We start from the raw sequence: 25,742 nt of genomic DNA, 5'->3' as shown, positions 1-25,742 counted from the left end.
TTCTTTCTTTCTTTCTTTCCTTTCTTTCTTTCTCTCTTTCTCTTTTAATTGGTGGGATGGGAATAAGAGGTCAAAGCTGAGAGCCTGGCCCAAGGTGAAAATCGTATCTTCACCGGTGATGAATCTGGAAAGATTGGACACAGAGGAGATCCCCACTTCTTCTTCCCTTCACAGTCATGGTTTGTATCTCTGAGTCTGGGGAGTGTCATACTTATAGTTCATTTCTGTTAAGGAAGAAGTACAGAGCATACAAGATAATGATATCTGGACTTCAGAATAAACCTTGGATCTGCAGCTATTTGGAAACACGTCGTTGGCTGCATCAGAGTCATTGTGGCTACATCAGAGGAACTGGGGAAGCTGGGCATCTCTGCAGACAGAACAGAAGTGCGGAGCAGTCGGAGTCTCTTATATTGCCTTTCCTCCCTTCCCTGTTTTCTTCCATGTGGCTTCAGTAGTCAAACTGAAAGGGTATAGGTTTTGTTTCTCAGCCAAACCAAGTGAAATAATCACCGTCATGATTATAGTTCCCAAGGGATTTCTCAGACTGGACATTTCTAAACCAATATGGATGAAAGGAAATCCAGTAGGTTGGTCTGTTTTTAAATTTTCAGCATGCCCTTACTGAATGTTTTTTGTTCACTTGTTTCCAAAGAATGCTTAGAGTTCTGGATAGAAAGACACAAAAGTATAAGGGCAGAAAAGCAACTGTATGGCCTCTTGGGCTCACAACATGGTGGTTACTTCTTCATCCTGTTCTTGAACTAAAAATTGGTCAATTAGTTTGAAATCTTCTGAATGGGCCTGCCAGTGGTTTGTGACAGTCCAGGATGATAGAAGGGCCCCTGGCAATCCTCATTCACTGGGTGAGCCCACTGAGCCCACCATTTTGTTTGCCATGTTGGAATCCATCCTACTGTTTTCTCACAGGGGTGACATCTCCCAAGCAAACACACAGAAATGGCAGCTAGCAGCATCAATATTCTGACCCCTGACACTTCTAGATGTCTGCATTGCCCTCCACTTAGAAAAGAGACGTGGGTGGGAGCAGGAGTGAGAAAATTCCTACTCCAGAGGATTCTTGTCTCCCAGTGCGGCTCCACAGTGGCACTTATGCATACAAACAGCAAACATGCAAGAAACGCCCACTGAGCACCTTGCACCTGGGTGCTTGCAAGGTACATGTGAATGAAGCCAAGCCCATGCTTTGGCCAGTAGCTCTGTGGTCACACACAAAGGAATCTAGCCATCTTGGAGGCATGAAATAAGCGTGGGGGTTGCCTAGGGGAGGCAGAGACTAATTCTGCCAGGAAAGTATTGAACCATAACAAATCAGGCAATGGTGGGTTGTTTTGTTTTTTTTTTTTTAATCCTCTAAATTTAAAACTGTATGAGCAACCAGCTGGAAAACTCAGGATAAGCCTTCTGGTACCCACCCAGGCAGAATTAATCCAAGGGTCTTCTATCAGCACTTTGTTCTTCTCATTAAGTCCAGCCCTATCACGTTGTGTAATAATAGGAAGCTGGTTATCTTCCTGTCTACCCCCATTCCTGCCTCACAAGACCAAACTCCTGGTTGGTCTTTAATGCCTATTGGTATGAAATGAACAAACGAGCAAACAAAGCTGCTGCTACCCTTTTCCTCTGGGTTTCTCTCCATACGTAAGGTGGAAGGAACTTAAAACTGTTTTTGTATGTTTAAGGAGCCTCCTTCCTCCAGAAGCTCAGAGACTAAGTCTGAGTCTTGCATTTCTTCTTGATTTCTCAGTTGGAATTTATTGTAATAGAGCAAGGCACTATGAGATTATTTCATACATTTTGGTAATTTGATGGACAGTTGGAATGGGCAAGGATGCTATTCTGTTACCTACTGGAATACAAACAGGAGATGTATATAAAATAGAAGCTGGATAAGTGTTTGAGATATACGAATATAAGTTTCTTTAAAACCGTTTATAGTATGCAAGATGAGCTAAGTGGGGTCCTTTGGGGAATTAGTATTTTTAGTTTTTTCCAGACATTTCTATGTTCCCTTTTCTTTTCATCAAAGCATTAGCTTCCCATCTTCAGTACAAGATTAAAAAACCCTGGTGGTCTTGCTTCTTTCTGTATGTACAGAACAAACAGTGACTCATTGTGTGGCTAACATGTCCAGACAAAATTTGAAGAGAGTTCAGGTGTGTGTGTATGTGTGTGTGTGTGCACGCACATGCATGCAAGTGCAGGTGCATGTTCATGTGTGTATATACCTGATCTGTCTATATCTGTGGTCCAGTTCAATTAACATTCTCTCTCCTGCTATAGAAAATGAATATTGGGCAGCCCAGGTGGCTCAGCGATCTAGCACTGCCTTCAGCCCAGGGTGCGATCCTAGAGACCCAGGATCGAGTCCCATGTCAGGCTCCCTGCATGGAGCCTGCTTCTCCCTCTGCCTGTGTCTCTGCCTCTCTCTCTCTCTCTCTTTGTGTGTGTCTCTCATGAATAAACAAACAGAATCTTTTTTAAAAATGAATATAACTTATATCTTTAAATATTTGTTTCCCAGAAACCCTAAAGAAAAAGAAAACAAACTCTTCACTAAAATCATTGTTGATAGGGTGGTGTTGGGAGATGCAAATTACCTTTCTTCACTCTATCCTCTGGAGAATAAAATTGATAAAAATTGATATTATTGTAATAGAGGAATTACACTTCTGAGTTCTCCTACTATCTGAATTACATGAAATAATTTATAGTGTAGGTCTTTGTGATTTTTGTCTTTATTCCTTAATAATATTATTTTGCTGAGTGAAAATATTGGTGAGGATGACAAAACATGAGAGACACCTAACTCTGGGAAACAAACAAGGGGTAGTAGAAAGGGAGGTGGGCAGGGGGTTGGGGTGACTGGGTGATGGGCACTGAGGGGGCACCTGGCAGGATGAGCACTGGGTGTTATGCTAAATGTTGGCAAATTGAACTCCAATAAAAAAATTTTTAAAAATAATATTGCTAATATTTTGACATGTTTGTCTTTGCAGACAACAGTTTGTCTTTGTTCATTGGTTTGTATGATCTATGTAAGTAATACTGAGGATAGCAAGGGTAGTGTTGATGACGGTAGGAGCCAGGAAAGATACCAAGCACCTTTTACATGGTATGATACACATATACGACAAGCATATGACACAGGTTTTATTATTCTCTACTTTATTATTCTCTGGGGAGCTAAAGTTCAGAGAAGTTACATGACTTGCTCATAGTAACTGAGAAAGCTGGGTTCCATCCTGGGCTACCACTTCTCCCATTGTATCTGGCATGCCTGAGAAAACTCATCCACATCCCGTGGTTTTGACCTCTATGTAAACACACTGATGATTTCAGCCTGGACATGTCTGCAGACTTCAGACATATATATCCAACATCCAACTGGATATCTCTACTGACACTGATCACAAGTCCAGATCTGGATTCATTGCCAACACAACTCCAAGGTTGTCCCTATTCCCATATTCTCTGTTTAGTTAATATGTCTACCTTAGCCCAGGGACTAAGATTGTCAGATATAAGGGGGGGGCGTATATACAGATATACAGTATGGGGTATACACGAAAAACAAACAAACACATTGTTGACATGAAATACAAATTTAACTAGGTGTGCCCAATGTGAATACCCCATCCTACTAGAGAGCCAGCAGGGAGTGTGGGATCCATCCTTATGCCCTCCCCCATCCTTACCTCTATGTCATCAATTGACACCTACTGGTTTTACCTCCTGAATATTTCTCAGAAACACCTCCTCCCATCTGTGTTCGTTCCTATAATCACTGCCCCATTCAGGCACTCGACATACGGATATTTGCTCCCAAAATAGTTTCCCTATTTCTGATGCTGCTGCTTCCTCCAGACTTCTATGAGAAGACCCTTCTCTGTCACGAAGCTGACTCTGCCATGCTTTTCCTGAGGCTCTGCAGCAGCTTCCTGACCCTGACAGTAGCAGTTCTCAGCCCCGAATACACATCAGTCACCCAGATTGGAAAAAAGCAAACAAACAACAACACAGCCAGGACCCGGTCCAGTTAGATCAGGACCTCTTGTACTGGGGCTATCCCTCTACCACTTGGCTCTGAAAATGTCACCAGCTCTGCCCTTGCTGCCCATCCCTGCTCACATTTCATACTCCAGGAACACAGACTTGCTTCTAGGTCCTCCTACACACCGGAATTCATTCCTCATCTCCATTCCTTTTCTTTCTGCCTGGAATGCTCTCTCCTCCTGTGGCATCTTAACTGTCTTTCAGATTTAAAACTCAGATCAAAGATCATTTCCTCCAAGAAAACTCATCATTGATTCTCCCCTTATCATTGATTCTCTCTTATCATTGATTCTCCCCCTTACCCTCACAGGAACTCGAGAAAAGCCCTTACCCTAGTCTACAGCCATACTACCCTGAACGTGCCTGGTCTTGTCTGCTCTCGAAACCAAGCAGGCTCAGGCCTGGTTAATATTTGGGTGGAGAAAAGCCCCTATCCTGTACCCTTCTACATATCACTTTACCTCTACACTTGTCGCATCTTTAAGAGCAGCTACTGTGTCCACCCTTTTTTTTTATGTCCAAAACCAAACATATTGCCTGATGACATATTTGAATGAATGAACGATGAATCGTGTAGCGTAGCCCAGATTCCAACTCTGTAAGTCTTCTTGCATCCAAAGCCTGTGCATCCTGATACCATATAGTAAAATGTGTTATATCTTCTAATAAATTGGAATTCTACGCTCTGCATTTATAGTAGACAACAATGATCATTTATGTTCTGAATGATGGTCCAGAAGCCAGCCCTAAACATGTCAGCCCCCTTCTCATATTCACAGTTTTGCATACATGGCTCTCTCTCAGCCCTAAATGCCCTTCTCTCTTTGCTCAGCCAGCCTTTAGTCTTCAGCGAAAATACTACAGTCTTGGGGGAGACTCTGAGATCTTCCTCGCCCCCCTCCAAACAAAGCCCTGCATATGCCCTTCTCCCTATTTTTAAAGCATTTTGTGCTCACTTCGACTGCGTCCCTAATTGTTTGGGACTCTGATTGTTCACAGTGTGTGTCTCCCCACTGGGCTAGACGCTCTCTGGGGTCTTGTGCAACTTTATGCAAAGCTTAAGATGGGGGCTCAGTAGATTCCTGTTTCTGGATTATTACATTCCACAGAATTTTAGTAAGGATATTTTATACTATTCTAATTCTTTGAAAAATTAAGATCATCTCATTCCATGACACTGCTAAATGACTAAGGATTTACACTACTTTGATCTCTGCTTTTTTATTTTAAGGCAATTTCAACTCTTTGGTCAGAGATTCTTTCACTTCCCAGTGAAAGTCATAAGAACTTACTATAAAGAAACCTCTAAAGCTTTTTTCACCACCCACTACCTGCCTACCTATCAACAGTTGTAATTGGATTGGACAAAGCTAGGAAAACAATGTTTGTCCTCCACAACAGGATTCCCCCAATCCTTTTGCCATGGTTAATTTCGTACAGCCCAGAAAGCATGCAATTGAGGCCAGAGCCAAGAAGAAGCCGTGCACACTTCCCTGCTAGTCTTTGATGTGCAGTCTTGGCTCTGTTCCATCTCCACCCCGGGCGGGAGCCACAGCTGGCCACCATGTGCAAAAGCAAGTGTGGGGGAGGGAGCCGATCTCCCCCTGAGGCAAACGCGGATTCCATAACTGAAGTGGAAAATCCACATCCTCCGTCTGATGAGTGCACGGTGTTGGGCATCATGGCATCAGTCTGCCCTGGGTAAACTGAACGTCCTGGGTTTGAATCCTTGGCCTGTCACCTCTTAGGGACTTGATCCTAAGCAATTTTCTGGAGTCCTCTCAACAGATATCTGCACAATGGAGTCAACTTTCTTTTTTTAAAAAAAGGATTTTATTTATTCATTCATGAGACACACAGAGGCAGAGACATAGGCAGAGGGAGAAGCAGGCTCCCAGCAGGGAGCCCAATGTGGGACTTGATCCCAGGACCTCGGGATCATGCCCTAAGCCAAAGGCAGATGCTCAACCATTGGGCCACCCAGGAGTCCCTGGAGTCAACTTTCTTTACCTCTAGTGTTGCTATAAGGAGTACAAATGAACTACATGGAAAATCTCTAGAAGACGTAAATCACAATGGGCACTTGAATGCACATTTTCCATTCTTTGTCCTATCAGTAGGAATTATGAAAACAATATGCAATTAACAAGGCCCCCTTCTACATCAGGATGTCCAGCAAACTGCTCCCATCTTAATGATGTTTTTATCTAGCCCCTTGGCATGTGAGGGCAATGATGTGCCCAACCCCTGAGCAGAGGAGTCCCCTTCCTTCCTCTTCTTCAGGATCTCTCTGTCCTGGCAAAGGAAGGCTCACCCCTCAAGCCCCCTGGCAGCTACCTTTCCCTCCTCTTCATCCTGCTTCTCAGGCCTCAAGTGGCCATCAGTAGCCCGTGAGTCTCAAGTTCTTGTACGATTCTACATTTGGCTATGACCTCTCATATCAAATGAATCCCTCCAACCTATTCACCCAGTGATTCTAGGAGCCCTGAAAATTTCTTGAAGAAGAATCTTCTGACACCTTACCAACCAACCATGAGCAGGTCCTCTCTCAGTATTTTGATTTCCTGGTGACTGTGTCTAGGAAATGCCCCCAACGCTTAAAGGCAGGGGTGGGCCTCAGAGCCAGTGTGAGGTGCAATATGTGAGGCCCCAAGGAAGGTCTGGAAAAGAGCGAAGCAAGTGGACAAGCCAGAGTGAAAAGATGGTGTTTTACTCCCCTCTCCCCATCTCTCCTCAGTGGGGTTGCCCACAAGGCAGCTGCCACAGAAGTAAGTATTGGAAATACTGTCTCAGGAGAGAGCGAAACCCAGGCCTTTCAACACAGGATACTCAAGTTAATCTCTAGACCTAATCCACTTAGAGAATTGCTTTTAAGTCCCATTTGAAGTGACACAGAGGAGAGGACTAAGGCAGATAAGCTCTTCCCACTTGGAGGGGCTCAGCCACCCTCATCTCCTATGGTCAGCGTTTCCAAGGCTTACCCGGTTGCATTACTTGTCCTGTTGTAGTTTATATGTTAGTGTGGGGGACCAGGCCCAGGGAACTGTGTCTGTGGGAGCTAGGGTCCTCTGACTTTCTTTCCATCCCCGGGAACCAGGGTGGCACGAACTTCCTGCCAGCCACCCCTGCACCATCAGGAACAGCTCAGAGGTCCCATAAGCAACAGAAGAAAATGCTATTGGGGCGCCCTGGATCCTTTTCCACCCACGAAGGGGCCAGAATCTCCCAGGCTGACGTAGGGGACGGGGGTGCATTGTCAGAAGAATGATGATCACATTCTACAAACAAATAGAGGACTCTGGGCCCTGAGTTTCTGGCAGATGTTCATTCAGATGCAGAAAGCAAACAACACTCTCCCTGCAGCTCTTCCTGACAGACGGGGGCGATCCTGAGGCCCCACAGTGAACGCAGGCCATGGGCCGCCAGATGGGGCAGCCAAAAAAATAAGTTGATAAATAAATAAAATGAAAATAAACCTCCAGAGTTATTATTTCCAAAGACATAATAGAACACAGACAACAGAGACATTAATTCACAGAGAGGAAAAGAGGCCACTTCCTCTTCTGTCCCACCTGACTGCTAAGCTGATCTCCACTTTATTTTAAGAACTTGAGTAATTTTAAGAAAACAAAATTAGTATTTCAGATACTTTAAGTCAGCGAAGTACTTGCCCTTCCTTCTAAGGACTAAGAGTTGGAGTTAGCACTTCTTTTCCCAATTTTGCTTCCCTTTGTAAAAATAAAAGCGTACGTGCACATGTGAGAGTGTGTGTGTGTGCACGTGTTATCTATGTGTGTGTATTTTTTCTCCCACCATGAAGTTCATAAAAGCTGACCTTGAAATGGTGCACAAAGTCCAATGTGCAATCACAAGGTGCAATGCTGGGTCTACACACAAACACATTCTGCTTTAAACACAGCCTGGGCAGGACTGTAGCCGCTGTGTGACAGGCAGGACTTGAACCTATGTCTGGGCCCTAGTTTCTTCATGCATTCAACAAGCCCACTGCAGAAGACAATTTTGAAAACTACTCTCCTATTAAAGTTCTATAAGACTCAGAAAGTCTTGATTTACCAAACAGACATGGGAAGGACTCGTTTATCTCCCAAAGGATTCGGAGTCAGGGCACTTTACACAGAAGACCTCCAGCCGGTTGTATTTCGAGAGGCAGGATCCACATCCCAGCACTCAGACTGATCAGTGACTCTGCCTCCAGAAGTCCATCCACACATTCATATTTTTAGGAACATGGGATTGCAGTCATCTCAAAAGGAACTCACTGAACATTGGACTCCCAGGACAAGAAAGTCAGATCATTTAAAAATTTCATGTCGAGATTTGTCTGTACACACGGGATCTTGAGCTCTTCACAGCCCCCAGACCATTCCTGCTTGGCTCTGTTTCCCCGTGTAGCACCCGCAGCCCTGAGGTGTTCCAGAGAGGTCTGTGGTTGAATTTAGGCCACTACTGAGTCACAGGTGAGAAGCAGGCATAAGCAAGCATTATCCCACCCAACTCCAGAATGGCTGGTGCCCTTTCAACAGAGTTCACTGCTCTTTGGGGGGATTAAAGCATTTCATATAAATCCTGTTTATGTTTTCCCAAGAGTGTGTTTAAAGTATTCAGACACAAGTAAATGTGCCTGGCCTCCTAATCTTACCACAGAAGATAAAAGAAACTTTTCCTTTTGAAGTGAGTAGGTAACAGTTCCATTTATTCTTCTGTTTCCCTGGAAAGTGCCAACTGAGTTGAGGGTTTGGAATGTGGAAGAGGAAACTGAAGAAGGCAAAACCATTCCCCCGCCTCCCCCAGGGGCCCCTCTGCTCTCAGGTCATAGGGTCTGACACCCTCTTTGGGTGGGTTTATGCCATGCTGTTCCCAGCAGGCAAGACTGCAGGCTCCCTGTGCACCTTTCTCATAGGTTCAGAGCCACCTTTGAAATGTGAATCTAATGGAACAAATTAAGGGGTTCACAGCCAGCCTGAGTCTAGGCTGGACCCCATCCTGGGGAAGAGTGAGTTCTCTGGAGGCCTTGGTCAGACAAGGACACATGGAGGTGAACCTTGGGTTCTCAGAGAAGCTGGCTTCATCCCATCTACCCAAACAAGTAAGCTTCTCCTTGCTCTCTGAGGCTCCTGAGACACTGAAACTGGCCCTCTCCTCAATCATCCACAGACACCCTTCCCTGCACCCAAAGCCCTAAATGCCTGGTGCTGGGAACCCATGAATTATTTGCATCCGGTGGAAATGATGTCTGAGAGCTCTTTTAAGAATCATCTTGGGGATCCCTGGGTGGCGCAGTGGTTTGGCGCCTGCCTTTGGCCCGGGGGGTGATCCTGGAGACCCGGGATCGAGTCCCACGTCGGGCTCCCGGTGCATGGAGCCTGCTTCTCCCTCTGCCTGTGTCTCTGCCTCTCTCTCTCTCACTGTGTGCCTGTCATAAATTAAAAAAAAAAAAAAAAGAATCATCTTGATAGGGGGCACCTGGGTGGCTCAGTCAGTTAAACGTCGGTCTTTGGTCTTCGGCTCAGAGTATGGTCTTGGGGTCCTAGGATGGAGTCCTGCCTCCAGCTCCCTGCTCAGCGGGGAGTCTGCTTCTCCCTCTGCCTCTTCCCTCCCCGCTCATGCTCTCCCTCTCTCAAATAAATAAATAAAATCTTTTTTAAAAAAGAATCATTTTGACAGGAGGACTCATAAACAGGTGATGATATCAACTCCCAAAGTGAAAGAAAACAGTACCGCGGAGGAGCAGACTGGGTGTGACAGCAGCAGGCGCACCCGCTCTCAGCCTGCCCCCCGCGGCCACCTGCACCACGTTCCTTCAGTTCACTGGAGCCCCGTGCTGAGGGCCTGAAAGGGCACAAGTCTCCAACCTTGGGTCAGGGACAGGGACTTTCCCCACGAGGGTGAGGACGAGGCCCTGCCTCCCCAGGGAACATCTCAGCCTGCCAGCTCCCCCACTCAGGGTGCAGGCTGCTGAGGGAGTTCCAGGACACCCCAAGTCAGAGCAGAGCTGGTTCGGTGCACAGCGCTCACGCAGAGCAGAGCAGTTTCTGGTTTGTTGCCCTGACTAGAGCCAGGTGTGCTGCTTTTGTCCTCTAAAGGTGACCTAAGAATGCAGTATTCATCACCGGAGGCTCTTTCAGCCAGTGTGGCTGGATCCCGGTGTTGATTTGAAACACTCATGTGGTTGATTTTTTGAGCATGAACAACAAATTATCAGTATCTGTGAGCTTCCACCACTTGTCTGCTTGTGGTCCAAGAAGACACCACTGGACTTGCTGACGCTCCCTTCATTTGGACCCTTTACCTGGCTGTGGATTCAGCCCTCATCTGTGATCTCCAGAAGGATGCTGTTCCATTCCTGAGGTCTCTGCATAAACAGAATCCTGGAATAAAGGAAATAAGCTTTTCCACACTGAAGACGCCTGAATGAGACCCCATGCTCTTCCTGGTCACCTGTGCAAATGCCACTTGCACCAGGAAGCTGGAGAGTTGGTTCTGTGCTGAGAGTTTTCCAGTATTCAGGAGGAGTAACTGCCTGACTCTTGTGTTCCAGGCTCACTTGGCCTTCCTTTGTTTTCCATGATTCCAAGTCATTCTCTCTGAAGCTTCATAAAGACTATTTATGAATGTGATCACTCAGATTCTTTCTTCTGGGCCTTAACTCCATCACTCATTAGAATAAATTGCCTAATAAGATGCAAATCAGTTTGATGCTACTGATATTTACTGGCAGATAAGATTCTTTCTGGAGATATTTAGAGACCATGTACACATAACACATGTTAAACTAGAATGACTTGGGATATACATGGAACGTGTTTGGCTTCTTCAAAAACCAAAATAGAAAACCCTGCCCAGGAACATGACGTGAAACAAGGTTTGTAGTCAGAGGTAGTTTCATTAGGAATTACTAGAAATAAAAACACATATCTGGAGCAGCTGGGGGGCTCAGTCAGTTAACTCTTTTTTTTTTTTTAAAGATTTACTTATTTATTTGTTCATGATAGACACACACAGAAAGAGAAAGAGAGGCAGAGACACAGGCAGAGGCAGAAGCAGGCTCCATGCTGGAGCCCGACACGGAACTCGATCCCGGGACTTCAGGATCGTGCTCTGGGCCAAAGGCAGGCACTAAACCGCTGAGCCCCACCCAGGGATCCCTCAGTCAGTTAACTCTTGATTTGGGTTCACATCTTGATCTCAGGGTGGTAGGATTGAGCCCTGCTTTGGGCTGTGTGCTCAGTACAGGATCTGCTTCAGATTCCCTCTCCCTCTGCCTCTCCTTCCACTCGTGCTCTCTAAATCAATCAATCAATCAATCAATCAATCAATCAGTCAGTCTTAAAAAGAGAAAAAAAAACCTATTTGGAACTGTGGTGGACTTCCCAGCTTTATGCTCTACTCTATAGAAAGGAGAAAATGGTTGCTTCTCAAGGAGTTTGGGGATATGGTATTTTCACTGATTTGCTGAAGTCAAATTTCTCATTTTTTTCTTACTCTACATGTCTTGCTCCTCCACTTCCTTCTGGAAAAATATAAGATTATTGATGTGGTGCTTTATGTTTTTCTTCTTGCCAACATATTGTTTCACATACTTGGACTTCTCTTCAACAGAGAATCTGTGTCTTCTCAAGCACACAGGAAGGAGAAATTATCCATGAGATGCCCAAGAATAACCTAAGAAAGATGGTCAGGAAGTCCCTTTATCATATTGTAGAAACAGAAATAAACTTAGAATGAGCAGTGGTCTGAGGTTCATGGGGGGCACAGTCAGTTAGGCACCCAACTCTTGGTTTTGGGTCAGGTTGTGATCTGAGGGGTGTGAGATCCAGCCCTGGGTTGGGTTCTGCACTCAGCATGGAGTCTACTTAGGACACTTTCTCCCTCTCCCGCTGGCCCTCCCCATCAAAATAAATAAATTAATCTTAAAAAAACAAACAAACAAACAAAAAAGGAATGAGTAACGATTGTGACACTGTGAGGGTCATGTGTAAGGATTCCTTGGCTATCTATAAAAATGCTCAAGAGCAGCCCAGGAAAATAGGTTCACCGCTGAAATTAGCCAAGTGCCTGTGTTTTGTGTGAGGTTCTGTGATCAGCAAAGTGGCCTTGGGGGAGGGTGCATTAACTCTGTCCACATCTCCCACCCACATTCCAGCTGACTCCAAGGCCAAGGGAGGGGAAGGAAGTAGATCTAATTCTGCACAGGGCGTGGGCCCCTGGAAACACCCTTCCACTTCTCCCAGGAGGCTGGGGATGGCAACCAGGACAGGGAGGGGAAGATAGCCTGCATCTGTTTTATTTTGGATCCATTCAAGTGCCTGTCAGATATAAGGGAGGCTTGGTCAAGAGCCTTAGTGCAGAGTGCAGGGAATATTTGCTCACCAAATATAGTCACCTTGCAGGCTGGCAAGAGAGGCTGTTCCAGTGCTCAGGCTGCCAGGGAATGGCTACAGCTGAGTCGTCCCACTTGACTCTAGAGCAAAATAACAACAAAGGACTGTTTAGTTAGACAACTATGACTCACTTGCTTAAAAGGTATGAAAGGAAAAACATTTCTTAAAAATTAAAAAAAAATTTAAAAGGTGTGAGAGGTAACTAAGATAAGGCAGGAGTTCCCCATCTTTTCAAGAGTGAAGTTCCCACTTGAACAACAAATATATTTTGTGCATTCTATGTCATGGTAGTTATATATCTAGGATACTTGATTGGAAAAATACATGTATGGCACTTATGACAGAAGCCTGTTGTGAGTCAGTAATTTTTAAACAGATTTGAATTTATCACTTACAGTACTATTGACATACATTTGAAATATAGTATGCGAAATATCATTTAAGTCTCTGAATGAAGTATATGCAAAGATTTATCCGCCTGCCCCCACTGCCATTTTCTTTGAAGCTTCATAAAGAATTTAAATATTTTGAACATATGTGGGGAGGCATACCTGCATCATTTTGACTCTACAGAGTTCTAATTATTTCATGGAAACTAAAGTGGTACTTAAGCTTTCTTTAAACTATAAACACACATACACATGCAAAAATGCACATATGTGCATACCTATATACACATGTAGACACATAGAAGAACACATGTGTGCGTGCATATACACATACATATGTACACTCATATAGGAATGTACATATATGCATACATATATACACACACGGGAATGCACATATATACACAAATGTACACATACACAGAAGCACACATATGTGAATATATACACACATACATATATGTGTGAGTACATATATACAGGAACATACAGACATAGATAGATTAGACAAGAGCTGACCTGCCTTGACTATGGCGGGGGGTGCAGGGAAGAGAAGGCCAAAAGCTTCTTGCCTCCATCTTCTCAGGTCTACCGTGAGCACCTCCTGCAGCCACCCAGCTGCTTGAACATACCTGTTTTTGCAGAAGAAAACTCTGTCTTCACCATTCAAGGGAAACCTGCTCTTACCCTGTGACATTTGTCACACTCTAGTATTTGTATCAAGATGACAGCCCTCTATGTGACAGATGGGCAGATGAGCCTCTAAAATAGAAACACCTTAGAGTTTCCTTACACTTTTGTGACGATTTTGAGTGCTTTGTTCCTTCAGAGAGGATTTTTGGTCCCTGTGGATATTAATATGAGAAAACTAACATTTGTTCACATTTTCCAAATGCAAAAGGGGATACTCGTCTTATATTTCCAATAAGAATTGGACACTGGCCAGGTGGCTAAGGTGTCACCATAATCCCCCCCTGCAAGAACAAATATTAGAAAATGGGGAAGACCAAAAGAACATCACGGACCCAAAGCCAGGCTGGCGTGTTACACGAGAAATGCTGGCAGATTTAGCCTAACACAACCAAATACCATCAATAATGGTGCAAGACTGCAATTACTCTGGTGACGGAATCAGGAACGGCTCTGGTAGATGCCCATACGTAATCAGTGATTGCAACCAGTAGCCTGGCCAAGGGAGGCCCTGTAGTCATGGTGATCTTGACTGTGAGGATGAGTGTCCCTGGACTCAAGAATGTCTTGCCTGTCTAATTTGCACCACAACCAGGAAAATCTAAAAATCTATCCTGAGCACCTTGCGATACAAATACCCGAATGCAGTGGAGTGAGTGCGGGTTTCCCCTCATAAGGGAAAGTAGTAGACTTGTAAAGGAAAGTCGGTGGACCCAAAAGAAGGAAACTTTCTGCAAATACAGGCCTGCGCAAGCATGGTTGGCAGCTGCAGGAAGCACCTGGGAGCCCCATGTTAAAGACCAATGGCTGAGGCTCTGAAGCTGGCCCAGGTCCCCAGGCATAAGAACACTTAGCTGCTGAGGTCAAGGTGGGTCTTTGTCCTTCCCAACCTTGTACAGGGTCAAAGAGGTTCTCTCCTGACATGAGGACAAAGGTCAGAGCAGAGATGAGAGCCTGCTCGGTGCCCCGGGACCCCAACCAGCCCCCTTTGGAGTGGAGCTGGTGTCCTAAGGCAAAGGCCCATGAGAGAGCTGGTTTGCTCGGGCTTTGGCAGTGGAATTCCTGCAGCAGTGAGGTCAGCAGGCGTGCTTGGTGGCCCTAGGGGCAGAAGGTAACAGAGAGGAGAGAAGGACAATTATCCCAACCACAATCACGGTGCACCGAGACCATTGAAGTGGAAGGGACAAAAGGCTGGCTGGCCCGCTTCCTACAGAGACAATGGAGAGGCAGGTTCCAGTCCCTGGGGACAACCAAGGGTTATCTTGAGTCTGCTGTGCAGACCCGACATCCAGGGGGCCACCTCAGCAACGACTCAGGCAGGTGACTATTCTGGACACCACAGAGCTGATGAGCTGAGAGGATACAGAGAAAGTTGCATGCTCTTCACAGTTGGTAAGAGGACCCAGTGTAAGGATTCTCAACCTTAATGGGGATGCTCTGGGCCAGTCCAGAGTAATGACTACTTCAGAAGCAGCATCCCACTCTGCATAGGAGATGGACAGGAACTGGAAGGAGAGGAAGGCAAGGAAGATGGCCAGTGCCCCCAAACTCCAACTGTTTTAAATACCCACATGGCTTCAAAAGATCTTGACTTCTATTTTCCAACAGTCTGGTAACTAACATTAGCTAACAGTACTGGGTCTGACTACAGTACTGGGCCTGACTACAGACCCAATACTGAATGCTTTATATTATTTATCCTAGCAACTGCATTTGGGGTAACCCTTCACTTACCATTACCTCTAATTTGAAGAGAAAACTGAGGATTAGAAAGGTCACATTACTTGCTCAAGGTCATGTGGCTCATGAGGGGCAGATGAGACTTTGACCATGGTACCTTCCATGCCTAGATCCTTCATCCCCAGAATCTGCCAATAGTTAACATAAGTCTTACTTGGTTTGGGCCAGGAACATCAGCTAACGTCCCATAGAATTGAGTCTAGCTCTAAGACCTCTGGAAAGAGACAGAATTAGCAAATCAAAAAGGAGTTTCAAGATATACGTGAAAATATTTTAAAAGTTATGATAGGGCAACATTAGAGAGACACAAACTAAAATGTTTTAGAATGTCATATTTTGAGGGTCTAAACATTAGGACAGAATGAAAGGGGATTGATAGTTAATTTTCTTGCATTTCTTTCACAGAAATGCAAGAAAATTCATAAAAATAGGAAAAATTTTTCCTAATCAGGAGGCCCTGTAGATCTGTGGACACTTTTCCAAAGTCAGGTCATGGAAAGCTCATTAGCTGAGTCATTTAGAATGGAACCAGACAAAGTGTCCGCAAACGCCCAGGAGCGTTCTCCCCCCACATTGGTCAAAATGACCTAATTCAGCTTTTCATCTTCCATTGTAAAGAACTCATTTTTCCACACAGAACTGCACAATTGATTCATCATCTTTCCCTGTCCTTTGAGTTCATAGAAAATGTGAAGCTAGAACATTGTGGTGAAAATTTAAACAACTGATTTTTTGGTTTGTCTGTTTTTTAAAGATTTTATTTATTTATTCATGAAAGACAGAGAGAGAGAGGGGCAGAGACACAGGAAGAGGGAGAAGCAGGCTCCACGCAAGGAGCCCCATGTGAGACTAAATCCCGGGATTCTGGGATCACACCCTGAGCCAAAGGCAGACGCTCAACTGCTGAGCCATCCAAGGCATCCCTTAAATTGTTATATGAAATTACACTAACATCTTTCTATTTTCTGGTAATACAGTAAAAGGCAATTTTTAAAAATTCAAGTATATGCAAGAACAATCGCATGGAAGTATCCTTAATGGTCTATAACAAACTGAAAAATAAATGCTCTGTGCCAATTTGGAGGATGTCTATTTGGCATTATGGAATAAAACCTGATGACCACAATGACAGTATTAAAATCCAGAACTTCATTATTTCAGAAATACAGTTTATCATGAGGTTCTCAGTTCCATTAAGGTAATTATTTGAATTTTGGAGAGTGACATCTATGCCTAGAAAGAAACACCCTTCTTATGATTATGAGGTCTTTTCTACAACCCGGTGAACTACATAGACATGTGACTCAGGATCTCACACCTGCTGGCTTCCCTTTATTATTGTTACTTTATTGTTATTAATTTTACTTCTTTTTCCCCTTCTCTTTTCCCTCTCCCTCTGCCCTCCTCCAGCTTCTCCTTTTTCTCCCCTTTCCTCTTTCTAGTGGCAAGAACATTCACAATTGTTCTCCAAAGAATGGCGCAGCCGGGCTACTCTCACTGATCACTTGTGAGGCTAATGCCCCAGGGGCCACTGTGAGATGCAAACACCCAGCCAGCTCCCTCATTTCTGTTGGTTACTCACCTCTTTGAACGTTTCTGCCTCTCCTCCTGTCTCTGGAATAGGCTCCTCAGATACCACAGGGCTTAGACCTAAACCATAGCCAGAGCCCCCTTATGAATGAGCCAGGTGCCCCCAGGAGACCTGGCCAGTCAGGTGTTGCCTCCGAGGACTCTGAACAGGTAAGGGAGAGACGCTGAGCCTGGGAATTATTCTGCTCGCATCATCTGGCTCATTCAAAAGGGAATACTGTCAGGTGCCGGGTTCCTCAGGCCCCTCTACCTTCACCTTTGTCGTGGGCTAGCCAGGCAGTCTCTGTTTCCCGCAACCCAAAGAGAGCTACCTACCTAGCCTGGTACCCCATCTTCCCATTATGTCTTCTTTGTTTCCCCTCAACCCACCAGCTGTGTAACCTGGGCTCAGTCCCAACTCCCTTCATTCACTGGGAATTTTTTTAATCAAGAGAAATATGAAAAGCATTTTAATTGACAATATTTTCTTTACCTACTCAACAGATACACATCTTTACTATAAAAGCAATATGTGCACATGATCAGAAAAATCAAGTGGAACAGAAAGCCACACAATAAAAAGTGCAGCTTCTCTTTTCTGAATAATCATTGATGACAGTTTCTCTGCTTCCTTTCAGAATAGAAATTATTTATATGCAAGTGTATATTCTTTTATTTAAAAAAAACTATTAATAGTAGGCATTTCTGTGGACAGCACCCATATGTTGATTTTTTAACTTTTCATTTTGAAATAATCAGTCTTACAGACAAATTGCAAAAATACTTCAAAGGACTCCTGGACACCCTTTCATTCAGATTTCCCAAATGCCACATGTTAGCATGTGACCACACTTGCTTTATCATTCTCTCTCCTCTTCTCTGTCTCTTACTATTTTCCTACAACGTCTGCATCTGGGTTGCAGACATAACGTTTCTTTACCCCCAAATACTTCAGCAAACTCCGTCCTAAAGCCAAGGACGTTGTCATACATGCCGTGGCACACTCGGACCATCAGGAAACCCACACTGCCACACAGTGTGCGAGGCACGGACAGCGCACAGCACGGAGAGCTAGTGCATGTGAGCCAGGATAGGGCGGCCTGATTAAGTGACCTGCCCACAGGAGCCAGACACGCCAGAGGAACCCTTCACAAGGACCAGGGAGGGCTGTGGCGCACTGAAGACTGGAATGAACGGGGGTCAGTGTTTCATGAGGACAGAGTTTCTGTCTGAGATGATGAAATTGTTCACTGTTCAAGAAATGGATGGTGATGATGGTTGCACAACAACCTGAATGTACTTAACGCCACTAAATTGTACACTTGGGTGTGATTGCAAGGATACATTGTATGTTATGCATTCTTAACACAATAAAAAAAAGGAATGAAAATTTTTAAAATGCTAAATCATGTGCAGACCAAATAAAGTTGACTTCAGGCCAGAGCGGACCACTTGTTTTGGACTTCTGGTCCAGTTAAAACGTTGTTATCACAAGGCTGAGGAGCTCAGCCCAGAGAGGCACTGAGTTGTCCGAGGCCACGGGGACCTGTCACATCAAAGCTGGACTCAGTACCCAGAGCTCCAGGCAACCAATGGGCCCCCTCCATCCACTTTGGCCCTGGCAACCTCAGAGTTCTCAGGATCTCTGCATCTCAGGCCCGGCCCTAAAAGCCTCTGCCTAACCCCACCAAGTAAGTGGATGAGCATGAGCAACCTCCCCAGGGAAGGAAGGCTGTGGGCTTCTAGCTAGTGCAGCAGACTGAGCAGATGCCCAGAGGACACGGCCACGCCTACGCACAGACACAAGGTGCAGGGACCTCCAGCCCCCTGCAGGCCTTCAAAGCCACACGGCTCTGCTGTGGTCTGGGCCAGCTGGCACACAATGCCGCAGTCCTCAGAGCTTCTACACCTACACAGCCGCTTTTCCCAGGCTGCCCCAAACAAAATGTCTCTGTTGGCCTGTCAAGCCTTTGGCTTGGAGCCATGGGTAACCTAGCCTTTCCCTGCCCCTTAAAGATCCACCGCTCTGTGGGTAACTCACCTGCCAAGTAACCCATTGGGACCCATTGACTACCATGAATTACCATGGGCAATTCCTGTTCATCATACTGAATTTTAGTGTAAAAGCTAAAATAGAAGGGTCAGGGGCCATAGATAAATAAAAACTAGCAATGTCCTAGTGCTTGAGAATTTACCAGGGCTCCATAGACATTAGCTCAATTGATCCTAATGAGAATCCTGTAAGACAAAGTCTCACAAACATGCCCTATCTATCTGGTGAGAAAACTAAAGCTCTTTAACAGATGTTGGCAAATTACAACTCGCGAGCCAAATATGGTCCACTGCCTGGTTTTGTAAATAAAGTTTTATTGACACACACATAGACACACCCACCTATTGATGTACTATCTTCTGCTCCTTTCGTACCGCGATGGCAGTGTTGAGTCATCTGGACAGAGGCCGCATGGCCTACCTACATAGCAGGAAATATTTACTTTCTGGCACTTTACAAAGAAAGTTTGCCAACTCCTGACTACTGATCTCTATAATTAAAAAGTTAGGGTTCAAATAAAAAACTTCAGACCTCAAAGCCTGTAGCCCTCCCATCATACCATACTGCCTTTCTCCTAGGCAGCCTAAGTTGTGTTGCTGTTCTACTGAGTTGATCACATAATAGCTCCTGGTTATACAACATTTTCTGTTCCTACATGAAAAGACTTTACTTTCTTATTTGCACTCTGCCCCTTTTCCCATGGATTTGATGCAGCTTATAGCAAGGCATATAATACAGGTAGAAAAGAGGAGGTCAGAGTCAAAGAAAAATAATAGAAATATATCAGAAAAAGTGAGCTATATTTCCGCAATGTAATGAAACCCCAGCTTTCTCTTAGGAAATTGTTGTCTTTCACTTGTCTAGAGAACTTTCTTGAATGTTCATAGGTATGATGTATTTGGAGAGTGCCACCCTACCTGCCAAGTGGATTCCTCATCAGGTGACTGGCCTTTTAAATTTCATGCAATGCCTTGAGAGCAAGAGCGGATGTGGAAAGTGGCTCAGAGTTTACCTTGTAGGTGAGAAGCCAGGGCGATTTCCAACCTTCCCACTGCCTGATGGACTACCATGAGGGGAAGAAAGCATTACTCTGTCCCTCAGGGGCACAGGAAGTCCTGGGGCCCCTGTGCTGGCAAAAGCCCCCAAATACCCCTGCAGACCCTAAACAGACCCTAAACAGGTGCCACTCCCCTCAGGCTGCCTCCCAAAGATTTCACTGCCCTTCAAAGCTCTCCAACATGCCTGCTAACTTGAAGGGGTGCCCCCTGTAGTGAGATTTTCCCTGGCCTGCCCAGCTGGGGCCTGGCCTTGGCCCCATACTCACGTGTCTACCCAGTACTGGTGTCTGGGCATGACCCCAATGGAGTCAGTAAATCTTTTTCACTCTGTCTGACCCCAGCAAACCCAGAATGGGGAAGAAGAGGGGAGACAGCTACACATGGCTGCCTGGGACAGGTGTCATTTTCTTCTAAATTTTTGTCCTTGTCACACACAGAAGCTCCTTTCACAACAATTCAATGAGGGTAAATTACCCCCATCTTGCAAGTGAAGAAGTTGAAGCTTAGAGAGAATGGTCACTTTTCCTCCATGTCAACCTATGCCTATGGTTATAAAACTTCAGGTAACCAAATGAACCAAAGGATTTCTTTTTCCTGTTGCTACAGACAGAGAAGAAATGGCTTGAAGCCAGCAGCCTCATCATATACCAACAGTAGTGACTACCATTCTTCAGTACTAACCACATACTCTGAAATTCTCATGACAACCAATAAGGTAGGTGTATCATTTCCATTTCTCAAAGGAGGAAAAGGGAATTAAGAGAGGACAACATACTCAAGGTCTTAGAGCTGGTGGGAGCCTGATGCTCACAGCACAGCTCCGAGGCCAGAGCAGCTGAGACCTCCACTAAAAGAATATGGGAAAAATGGAGGAATGAGTCATTTCCTGGGGCTGCCATAACAAATTGGCACAAACTAAATGGCTTAAAATGACAGAAATGCATTCTCTCAAAGTTCTACAGACTGCAAGTCCGAAATCAAGGTGTCAGCAGGGTTGGTTTCTTCTGGGGTCTCTGAGGGGAATCTGTTCCCTGCTTGTGGCTTCCAGGAATATTTGGTGTCCCTTGAGAAGCTGGGCTTGCAGCCACATCACTAGATACTTGATCATCTTTACCCAAGATCCTTAACTTACATCTGCAAAGGCCCTGTTTCCAAATAAGCCATGTTCCCAAGTTGCGGAGATTAGAATGTGAATTTATATTCTGGGGGGACACTGTTTGACGCCTATAGGCTCCTTCTCTACTGGAAGTGCAGTAGTAACGTATCCTGGACAGCACCAGGATGCCCTGACAATTTCCACCAGGGCTCACACCGTGGTTGTTACACCAAGTGTGTTTGCCCCTTAACACTACAACGTCACAGCATGAACTGCAGGCCATGGGAGAGGACAGAGCACTTGTATGCCAGGGCTGCCCTAACCAAGCCACAGACTAAGTGGCTTTAACAACAGAAATGCACTTTCTCATAGTTCTGGGGCTGGACATCCAACATCAAACAGCAAGTTTGGTTCCTTCTGAGGCCTCTCTCCTTGGCTTGTGGATGGCCAGCATCTCCCTGTTTCACAGAGGCTTCCTCTGCATGTGTCTGTGTCCAGATTTCCTCTTCATATAAGGACACTGTCACGCCAGAACAGGGCCTACCCTAATGATCTCATTTTCACTTAATGACCTGTTCAAAGACCCTGCCTTCAAATCCAGTCACATTCTGAGGTGCTGTGGGGTCAGGGCTTTGACACCTGCGTGGGAGGAGGAGGGAGGACAAGATTCAGCCCACAGCAGACTCAGACCTGGATGCAAGCGGGCAGCTGGGACAGGAGAAATACGGACAGTATCTGTTGTTCAGGGCTGTGGGCAGACTGCGGACTCTGAGTCATCACTGAGAGAGCTCACTTTCAACCATAGAAAACGTGACAGAAAATACCTGTGTTCAGAAAAACCCCTTCTGAGAGCAAACCGTAGGGAGCCTCTCCCACCATTGCAGAGCTCAGCAGGGTGTAGCAGGCGGTGCTGGAGACACTCACAAAGAGGCCACACAGGAAGGCACCCTCCTCACAGGGAGTGGGGAGCAGAGGCTCCCACACCATGGCTCCTCACCCCAACACTCCAGCCTGGCCTCTGTACTATCCCTGGGGAGGAGTCCTTCACAGAACAGAGAGGAAGTAGTTCAGCTCTTCTGGGATAAGAATGGATCAGAAGGCATTTTCTAGGCCTTGTCCATACATGTAGAAAGTAACTAGACTAATTTAGGGTGCATTTCCTCCAAAGATTCTTGTCTTCCATGTTCATGAGAGTGATTGATAATTCACATTTTCGCCCGGGGCTCTACTGTTGACAACATACTGTCCATTTGTGTCCTCTCCCTTCAACTCGGTGCTTTGATGTGGTGCTGTGATCTTGGGACCATTCCTTTCATGTGGACCTTGCAAATGGATCAAGAAGAGAAATTACTCCTCCAAGCTGTTCAGGGGGATTCACATCCAGGGCTCTGATCCCTTCTGGTATGTGATCCAGCCTCCTATGAAACTTGCGGCCAAAGGCAAAGAACAAACCAAAGGCATGTGTCCTGGGCCTCCTGTCACCTTGCTCTCTCTGGCTGGTGCCACTTGGGATCCAGGCCATGCTCAGTTTTAGAAGGCAGCCTGAGCACCAGGAGGACGTGTGCAGCCTCAGTCCTACACGCCCAAAGGGTGTAGATGGAGATGGGGCTAGAAGGCAGAGGGTTGAGGTGGGAAAGGGAGTAGTTAGTGCTCTGGGTCTAGGGCACCCCCCTCAGCTTCCTCCTGACCACACCTGGCCTGTGCTGGTGTTGTCCACAGGGCACAACTCTACCCTCAGTCCCTGCCTTACACTTCCTCCTGGCTCTGCTCCCACCCAATGGCGTGGACTCTAATCCTTGGGGCCCTGCTGGATCTCAGCCCCAGCACCTCAGGAAAGCTTCCTGCCAGCCTCAGTATGCTCCTGCTGCCTGCCAGCTCCCAACACCAAGGCCCCATCTGGCCTCCAAACTTGCCAGGGGCTACAGACAACATTCCCCATTGAGAGCTCTGTACCAATGTCACTTCCTCAGTGAGGGACCCCTGGCCAGCCCAGCTGGTGTGCTCACCCACTGCTTGATCGCTTGCCCCTCTACCCACACCCAGAGTCACTCTCAGACACAGGACCTCCTTATAGCACTAATCACTACTAGAGCTTTGACAGGTTTTCCCCTGGCTCTGTAGGGCTGTCCTGTTCAAATCTAGAGCCCCCTTCATGAAGAGGGTCCATGAATCTTGGTCACAGCCATCCTAGAGGCAGGGACGGGGAAACACTGGAGGCACCTCCAACCCAAGGGACCATGAATTCTGATTCTACTCTGGGAATCAGACTAGAACCAGTGTTGCCTGGGATAGTGTGCCTGAGATAGTCCATGTGACTCTCCTGAGGCAGGTCCCTGATCCCAGCTCCTGTCCCCACTTTCCAGGAACGGCGCCTCCAGCCCTGCTCCAGAGGTCCCTGGGTGGTCCAAGCCACCGAATGGGAGAAGGGAGGCCCCTGAGTGAGAGGAACCGGCCCATTAGTGACCCAGACACAACACAGAAAACCAGCAGCAGCCTCCTGAGGCCAATTCCTGTTACTACTGAGCGTTCCTGAAAATGCTGAGCGGTCGGATTCTCCCCCGCCCCCAACCAACGTCCCTGCTGGGGGCTCTGTGGGGAGCTGAGGAACGTGTCCCCACAGGGCACACCTGGCCCCCAGGAGGCTGAAGCTGCTGACGGTCTCTGTCAGGAGGGATAAGGGTACACGAGGCTCACTCCACCATCTAGGATGGACATCAGGATGTCCTCGAAACATGAGTCTGTCTACAGACTCCTCCACCTCCTCCCCTGGCCTTCACAACTCTATGTCCTCCATCCCTTTTCTGTCCATACCCCCCTCATTCTATTACTCGTTATCTCCACCCCCATTCTTTCTTGAGGGTCCCAGAACCCTGTCTTCTCCTTGTCTTCAGTAGTCTGGGGAGAAAGTAATCACTGACAGGAAAAAAAAAATGCCTCCACCCTCAACCTCTGCAGTGTTATGAATTCAGGGTTATACTGGCTGAGGACCCCGGAGCCTCAATGGCACTGCCAACCTGCCCACTGTGACCTTGTGCTAGTGTGAATGCCAGCAGAATCACTTCTCCACTTCTTTCTGTTCTTCCTGGGGTCTGGTCTTGGGTGTGTAGTTCAGATGCAGGGCATGAGGCACTTCCCCACCTTTGTCCAGGAACTGGAGCTGTGGGCCTCTGGGACTGAGCACCTAGCACGCAGAGAGGGTGCATGTCGGGAGGGACACTGCCACTGTCAGAGGCCAGGGCAGAATGTTTGGAGCACAGAAGACCTGGCCCCTTTCCCTGTTCTTCATTGTCTCAGCTCCTTGGAGTCACTTCCCTCCGTGGCTTCTGCAGTCTTTCCCCTGGGGCTGGTCTGAGCAAATTCTATCAGCCTCACAAGACATGAATGCCAAAGACTCCCCATCACCCTGGTGGGGATGAGCCAGAGGACGGTGCAGCAACTCTACGCTCCCTCATCTGCGCAGCTGAGGGCAGAGCCTTGGCATCCTTCCCTTTCAAGGCTCCTTCTATGACGGGCTTCCCTCACATCTCTTTGACAGTCAATGAGGGGCCCAAGGGAGTTCAGAAATGACCAGTTACTGGGGAAATGAGACACATTTTTCAAGTTTTACCTACACATTTCCAGAAAAACATCTATTGCATGAAGAGAAGCACACCTTCTCATTTACCCGCAAGAATGCTGGCAGGACCTACTGATCATAAAATCTTCAGTAATATAAGTAAGTGGCTTGGGAAAATAGTTCTGGAGCATACTGAGATTGCTGTAAGGAGAAGGAGGAAGAAAGCAGACAGGGGTAACTACACAGGCCCACTATGCACAGCTTGGCATCCCGTTCCTGTGCATAGTCCACCGAAAGATGGCCAGAGAACCTCTTACCACTCGGGGTGAAAGACCCCATTTTGAGATACTGTATTTGAGAAATGGTGCCTCTGAGGTAGTGCCAATGACTGAAGAGCATCCTCTCAAGAATATCAAGAGTATCTTCATGTAAATAACCTGTGACCTCACCAATCTCGCTGGACTACCCAGGACAGAAGGAAAATTCTAGAAGGACCTGAGGCTTGTGCCCCAGTAGGACTATGGAGAGGAAAGACTGTTTTAATACCTCTAGCCGGAGGGCCTCTGGAGACCCTGTTGAACATGCTCTGAGCCCAGTGCTGCTGGAAGATACTGTCAACACGACCTAGCATCACCCTATTGCACTGAGAATAAAACTGCAAGCAAGCCAGACTGTGCCCTCAAGGAGCTGACATTCTAGAAGGAGAAGAGGACAAGTACCCAAGGGGAACTGGGTAAATTCTGCAAAAAGGACAAGTTGGAGATGCTTTATTCCTAACATGTGATTACCTCAGCCAGAGATGATCAGAGACAGCCTCTTCCTACAAAGGATATCCACGTTGCCAACACACTTTCTCACCTATAAATGCAGTAAATTTATTAGAGCCCCACAGGGTGACAGTTATAGGTAAAAAGGAAGCTTGTAGGTTTTTCATATGGAGGGTGGCATGAATCTGACATTTAATGCTTTACAAATTGAAAAGAAGATTGCTGGTGCTATACAGTCTTAGAACCCATGGTTCAGTAGAAAGAAAATAGTGTATAAATCAAGAGAGCTGAGTCCATTTGCCATCTTATCCATCTTGGTGGAGTCACTTAATGGCACTGTCCTTG

Source organism: Nyctereutes procyonoides, unplaced genomic scaffold (assembly GCF_905146905.1).
Source record: "Nyctereutes procyonoides isolate TBG_1078 unplaced genomic scaffold, NYPRO_anot_genome, whole genome shotgun sequence".
Lineage (NCBI taxonomy): Eukaryota > Metazoa > Chordata > Mammalia > Carnivora > Canidae > Nyctereutes > Nyctereutes procyonoides.
This window is presented reverse-complemented; position numbering follows the sequence as displayed.